The 7,091-nt window shown below is 37.0% G+C and overlaps 1 long non-coding RNA gene across 1 annotated transcript; it reads right to left on the bottom strand.

The window, feature by feature from the left end:
• Positions 1-6,010: 6,010 nt before the first annotated feature.
• On the bottom strand, positions 6,011-6,891 carry LOC110735561. Its single transcript, XR_002514130.1, has 3 exons — positions 6,817-6,891; positions 6,421-6,728; positions 6,011-6,328 (listed from the first exon to the last, which is right to left on the bottom strand). It is a non-coding gene; the product is annotated as an uncharacterized LOC110735561 (long non-coding RNA).
• Between the last annotated feature and the right edge of the window lie 200 nt (positions 6,892-7,091).

The following is a 7,091-nucleotide window of genomic DNA, read 5'->3' as shown; positions in this document are numbered from 1 at the left end:
AAGGTACATCAGGTTGGTGAATGCCATCAGATGGTCTTCTGGGTTAGTAGTGCCGTCATAGGCGCCTACTAATACATTTTTCACTTTGGCCGGCTGAGCGGCTTCAGTAATTTCCTTGGAGAAGGCCGACGGCTGTTCACCAAGTCTAAGCAACCATAGCTGCCAGTCCATAGGTTGGACGTTTTTTGCTGCATGTCCACCAAACGGAGGTGGCTGTAAAAAATACTGTTGTTGCGGTACAAACGGTAAGTTTGGTACCGCCTGGTCGCTATGATAGCCGGACTGACGGGAGGTGCCGCCTGTCTGACTCTCATGATACGACTGAGTATGCCTCATCGAGGTATTTCGCACACTGTCTTGGAAGTTTGAAGTAGAGGCCGACTCTGATAATCGGTCACTCTTCTTCTGCTCTAGCAGTAGCCGAGCGTCTGTGAATGTTTTCCTCGACCCGTCCGCCTGAATATGACGAACAGGTTTCCTATTTCCTGGAGTAGGAAAACGGTATTTTGTGAAATCAAGGGCAGTCGGCTCCCGCTTCCTAGATTTAGGATGAGGAGTCGCCTCTCGCCCTTGAACTGGCTTCCTCTTCTGTGAAGTGGAGGATTTCTTAGCCGACTGCTCCTTGTCCAGAGCAGGCGGCTTCTTGTTGATCAACTTTTGAATTTCTCCCTTGAAGTCCCTCATGAAGGTCATGAGTTCACTCCTTGTGATGGGAGCAGACCCATCAGTCGGCTGTTGCCGAACAGGCGGTGCGCCTGCTGGCTCACTACCTGTATGAAGATGTTCCCGTTCCCTCCTTTCGGTATGACGGGTACGTCGGGCCCTTAGGGTCCCGTCTGAAGCTGTGTGAGCTTCAACTTCAAATTCATTCTTAGTATCGTGGTCCGACTGAACTAGAGGGTCGTCCAGGGGACATCTCTCTTCAGGAGTCGGTACAAACGTGGATGCCATCTCAGAAGTACTCTCCCCACAGACGGCGCCAAATGTTTCGGGGTTTTCTGATGTCCTGCGGGAGAGTTACAATTCCGAGACTGGAACCGGACGCCTGTACCTGCAAAACAACGGAGACTCCTGGTGGTGGGAGCTCCGCCTCCGACGGTCAAGTTAGTACTTGATTAAGGAGTAATTAACGCGGAAATTAAAGTGATTGGGTCTTTCTAGGTGAGAGTGTTTAATGTGTGTAATCTGCGTTTTTAGCGTGATCTGCCCCTTAATGAGGATTAAGGGAGGTATTTATAACCTTGGGAAACGTGCCAATCCTAGGTTTAGGTTAACCTAGGGCTGATTGGGCTTTCCTCGGAAGTTGGGCCTGGGTGGCCGGTTTCTCCATTAGACATGGAGTATGCCACGTGTCATGACATAATAGGTCCAAGGTGGACGAATAAGCGTGTGCCACGTGGCAAACCCTGACAGTTCCAACTGGGGGACACTTGGCAGGACCTGATTGGCCCACGTGGCGCATTCCGATTGGTGGGAGCAAAATCCCCTAATCATCTTCTTTTCATATTATGAAAAATTAGAGATAAAATTGGAATTATTATATACCTTTTTTTTAATTTATGAAAGATATTATTAGGTGTACTTTATATCCGGGTGTATATAAGGCTAGAATCAATCTCTTCAAGTTGATATTATGTAAAATTAGATATAAACTTGGAATTATGTACCGTTTTTTATGGAAAGAAACAAAAAAGTAAAGGGGAAAGTCTAATAATATACAGTACGCGATGAAGAGATAGAATAATAAGGACCGAGGGAATACATAGTACAACCAGTTAGATTAAAAAATCTGATTTTGTCCAACTAATACGGTGTACTCCCTTCGCTTCATCAAAATCGCAGCATTTTGACTGGCACGCAAGCCAATGCACAACTTTGACCATTAATATTTGTAATTAGGTAACTTTATACCATAATTTATTATTTATCTCATTTTTCTAAAACCCCACCCAAAATATTTTAGGAAAAGTTGTGATAAATAAAAACAACATTTGGCCAATCTTCTTCCAAAAATATATAAAACAGTCTTTTGGTTATTTAAAAAAAAAACAACCTTTGACAGCTATCTACTCAAAATAGAACGTGAATGGTTGATAACTTGTTTAACAGGTTATTATGACATGTGTCGCAATGTGATTGATATTTTATTTAATACCGACCCCCTTCACCAACCACCAGCCGCCTAGCAACCACTACCACCACCATAACCCCACCGCTTCCCTTACCATTTTCTTTTGAATCCAAGGTTGTCTCCCCTTCCCTATGATACAAGCATTTATAATGAATCTAAACGATCTATTTTACCTAAATTATTTTCGTTAATAACTATATATTGATTTTTTACCTATATTATTGAAAATGAACATTAAAATTTTAAATTTGGTGATATTATTACACTACTATTGTTTATATGAATATGACACTATTTTAAATGAACATTGTAATATTGTGAAGTTTATATATGAACCTTTTAAATTAAATGTTTATGTTAGTTCTTACTCCCTCTGTTTTTTTTTTTGTTTTTGTTTTTTTTTATATGAATCAGTTTGAGCGGTACATTATCAAAACATAATTTTGACCAATAATATCACTAATTGTCTATTAGTAAAAATTGTAACACAATTATATTATGAAAGTAGACATTATGACAAATCTAATGATATACTTCCTCTGTTCCACAAATATTGCTACAAGGATGAAATTATGCATCCGAAATCACATTTTATATGTTAAATATCTATAATTATATAAGAGTAAAAATTATTAAAAGTTGATATTGTGAAAGTATTTTATGATACGAATCTAACAAGACCCCACATGACTATATTTTACTTTACGTATAAATCATAATTTGTGGTCAAACAAGCATGATGAAAGTGCAAAAGTCCAATTGTTGCAATATTACTAGAACGAAAGAAGTGTTATATAATAACATTTATTTATTGGAAAAATTGGTAAAAATAATCCCAACTTTTGCCGGTTCGCTCAAAATAATCCCAACTTTGGATGGTTTTTAAATAAATCCGAACTTTGGGAGTCATTCGCTCAAAATGGTCCCAACCGTTCACCACTGTTATAGCAGGTTAAGGTGACACGTGTCACCACATGAATGGTTGAAAAATTAAAAAAAAAAAAACTAAAACTTAAAAAAAAATTAAAAAAGAAAAACTTAAATAATCAAACAAAAACCCAGCCCCATCCACAACCATCGTCCCCACCACCAGCCACGACCATTCTCGGAACCCCCCACCTTCATCGCTGCCCGGAATCCCCAGCGTCAACGCCCAAACCCTCCCTCCGGCGTGCCGGCGTCGACGCTCCCCCTAAATCACCTAATTTCGACCCCAACACCACCATCATCACTTCCCGAAACACTTTAAAAAGCCCAGCCCCACCGCAAAACCCTCCAAACGGCCATCCCCACCATCGAAACTCTAGCGTCTAGGGTACCGAGGGTGGGAGAGGGCCGATTAGGGGGTTTGTGCGGTAGGGTTGCGTTTTTTTAGGTGATTTGGGTTTGAGTAAGGAGGTTTTCGGGTGGGGGTTTTGGTGGTTTAGGGGGTTAGGGGAGTGGCAGCGCCGGAGCCGCTGCGGTGGGGAGGCCGGGTTTCTAGGCGTGACAACGGTTAGGGGTGGGGGATTGGAGTACTTGGGCGGTGGGAGGAGGTGGCTACTAGAAAGTTGGTGGTGGAGGGGGTTAGTTTTTTTTTTTTTAGTTTATTAATTTTTTTTTCAACTAATCACGTGATGACACGTGTACCTTAAACAAAAAAAAAATTACTTCTTTAACAGGTTGCTGGTCACATGGGACTATTTTGAGCGAAAAACCCTCAAAGTTCAGATTATTTAAAAATAATCCAAAATTGAGATTATTTTGAGCGAACCGGCGAAAGTTGGGGTTATTTTTACCAATTTTTCCTTATTTATTTTATAATAGCAAAAAAATTAAATCAAACTAATGCATTAAAAAAAAAAAAAAACAGAGGGAGTATAATTGTATGATGAATGTTCATTTTTATTGTAATAAATATTCATTTTATAGGGTATGGACCAGCCAGTTCTAATTGGTCTACATTGAGTGCAACGTATAATTATTGACAGTTAATGGATCGGAGTCAATTAGTAAGTGTACCCCATTCCATGTGATCATCAATTATAATTCGGAAATTTCACGAGGTACGTACCCTTGAGGTTTAGCAAAATTCACAAGGTGCCCCTTCGTTTTTAAAATTTACAAGGTACCCTGAGGTTCATGTGTAATGTACTAAACACCCCTAATAAATAATTGATATTGAATACGTTAATTAAAGTGACTCAAAATCAGTTGACCTACAATGTATTTCCTTCAACATTACATACTATGTCATATAAGCCTAATAAAAGCAAACAAACTTGTTTAATTAAAAGACACTTTGACCACTATTAAATCTATTTTGACCATTGATTTAAGGCATCTCCTATTGATGTTAGAGGACATTTTTGATAAATTATGGGTTAGTAGGTGAATTAAGTTGTAATTAACTAATTTTAGATTATTTAGGTTAGCGGAAATAATATATGTGAACTATTAAGGGTATTTGGTACATTATACCCAAACCTCAAGGGTACCTAGTGAATTTTGAAAAACAAAAGGGTATTTCGTGAATATTGTTAAACCTCAAGGGTGCCTGGTGAAAAATCCTTTTTTTAAAAAAAAAAATATAAAAAAATTATATATATATATATACGGGGAGGTTCCGCTAAAAACAGGGCTTATGGTGAAAACTAAAAACAGAAAATCTCAACCATCCATTATTACTAACAAGATCTAACGGTTTAAAAAAAATAAAATAACATAGAGTCACTATATATAAAAATAACGTAACTATATACAAAAATAGGGTAACTATATCAATTTTTACAACATTTGTCACTATATACAAAAATAGGGTAACTATATCAATTTTGATCCTATTAATAGAAGTCACTATATACAAAAAAAGGGTAACTATATCAATTTTGACCATATTTACATAGAAGTCACTATATACAAAAATAGGGTAACTATAACAATTTTTACAACATTTACATTAAGGTCACTATATACAAAAATAAAGTAACTATATCTGAGTTTTTGACACCATTTACATAAAGGTCACTATATACAAAAATAAAGGTCACTATATATAAAAATAAGGTGATTGAACCAAAATTTACAACATTTCCATAAATCTAAGGTCATTATATCGAAAATAAGGTAACTATATATACATTTCGGGTAATTATATATATCAATTTGACACCATTTACCCAGAGGTCAATAAATATAAAAATAAGTATTAAAAAAGTCTATGTAGGATTCGAACCTACATCCCGTGATTACACGGTGCTCGACCAATTGAGCTAATAGGCTTTCAACATGCCAAAAACGTAGAGGCTTAAAACCAACACATATTTTAGATTCATAAACATATTCACTAAAGTCAAGTACCTTTACCAGAGTTTTCAAGCAGATCACATACCCTTCCAAAGTTGTGGGTCTAAAAGCAGACACTTCAGGATTCATACAGTCACTTTCAGGAAAAATCTCCGGAGCCTCATCCAACTTGTCATTACCACTAGTAACTTCTTTTTTTTGGTTGAAAGGAGGCCAAAGGTATGTTGATATCAAGTACAATCCAAACCATGCAAGCTTCAGCAATTAAGTGGCGCATATTCCCAGCTGCAAGTGAATGTAATAAACGAATCATCAGCAACAATTCAAACTCACATGTGGCATCAGCAAAGCATATGCAGTTTTTGTGATAATAGATCACTAGTAGATATTCTGTCTGTATTGTTGGACGTTTTTATATATATATATATATATGCTTCTAAGCAATTTGATTTAATCCATTTTACAGTGGACAATCAATGTATACTGACACCCACACAATCAAGTTGAGCCAATCATGTAACAGCTCTAATTAGCTCTAAGAATTGTTTATTGATCAAGAATGTATCATACAAAGCCACATAATTTAGACCCAAATATTTTTAAGGTATACGAAGTATGTCTCTACAAGAAATTTGCTTCAAATCAACATTTCAGAATAACAGCAAAAAGAAAAAAGAAGAGTGTTCGAGACAAATAATCAGAAAGAATATCACACAAAGAACACAAAAGTATCACACCTGCCAATTATGTGGAATAAGCATGCAGTCCAAATGAACGCATTCCAAGTGTCCAAACAAATCATGTTGATTTCAGGCAGAAATTTGAGAATTTAGAAAAGCTTGCAGGAATGATAACATCATCAATTTTTAGCCGAAGGTGTTCTTGGGCTGTTATCCTCATGTTTTCAGCAGCCTTTTCATGAAAAAGATAGATTCTTCTGAAATTAATAAGGCTGTATCCCATGAAAGCTTATTAACTATCTAGCAAGAGAAAAATTCATATACCTTTGGGGCTGCTTGGGCAGATTTCCATAATATTGCAACGCATGCTTCAGGAATGTCAAAAGGGAAATAATAAGGTAAGCATGTATTGGAAAATGATGAAGGAATTTGAATAATAATAAGAAACCAAAAATAGACAATAGATGCGAAGAAAACCTAGCAACATAGAAAGCAGGATTCTCAAGCATAAACAATTTATTGCAGCAACAGATGGCCAGAGCTCCCCCAAAACCACCTTCACCGGTGACTATTGAGATGACAGGAACTCTCAGTCCAAACATAGACCTTATGTTTTGAGCTATAGCTTCACCCTGAGCTCAGAGAGACAAATCATTTTGTCCTCATTACCACAGGTTTAGTCAATATAAACTTGAAATAAACTAGTAGTTGTCTACTCACCTGACCAAGTTCCTCAGATTTGAGATCAGCATAAGCTCTTGGCGTGTCAATAAGTGTAATTACGAGAAAACCATGATGATCGGCATACTTCAATTTTCTGTCTCCTGCACATGTAGAAATCTGTTTAATATTTGCAATGGAAGCCTCAATATATGCAATGGAAGCCTCTTTATAAAGCCTTAAAAGTACTAAACATAAAGAAAATATAATCCAAGAAATTATACAATTTCACCAAGTTCAGCTTGCTAGTTCCCAAAAATGTAACCCTATTTCTC

The sequence above is a fragment of the Chenopodium quinoa genome, unplaced genomic scaffold (assembly GCF_001683475.1).
Source record: "Chenopodium quinoa cultivar QQ74 unplaced genomic scaffold, ASM168347v1, whole genome shotgun sequence".
Lineage (NCBI taxonomy): Eukaryota > Viridiplantae > Streptophyta > Magnoliopsida > Caryophyllales > Amaranthaceae > Chenopodium > Chenopodium quinoa.
Note: the sequence above shows the minus strand (reverse complement) of the source record. Positions and strands in the feature narration are given on the sequence as shown.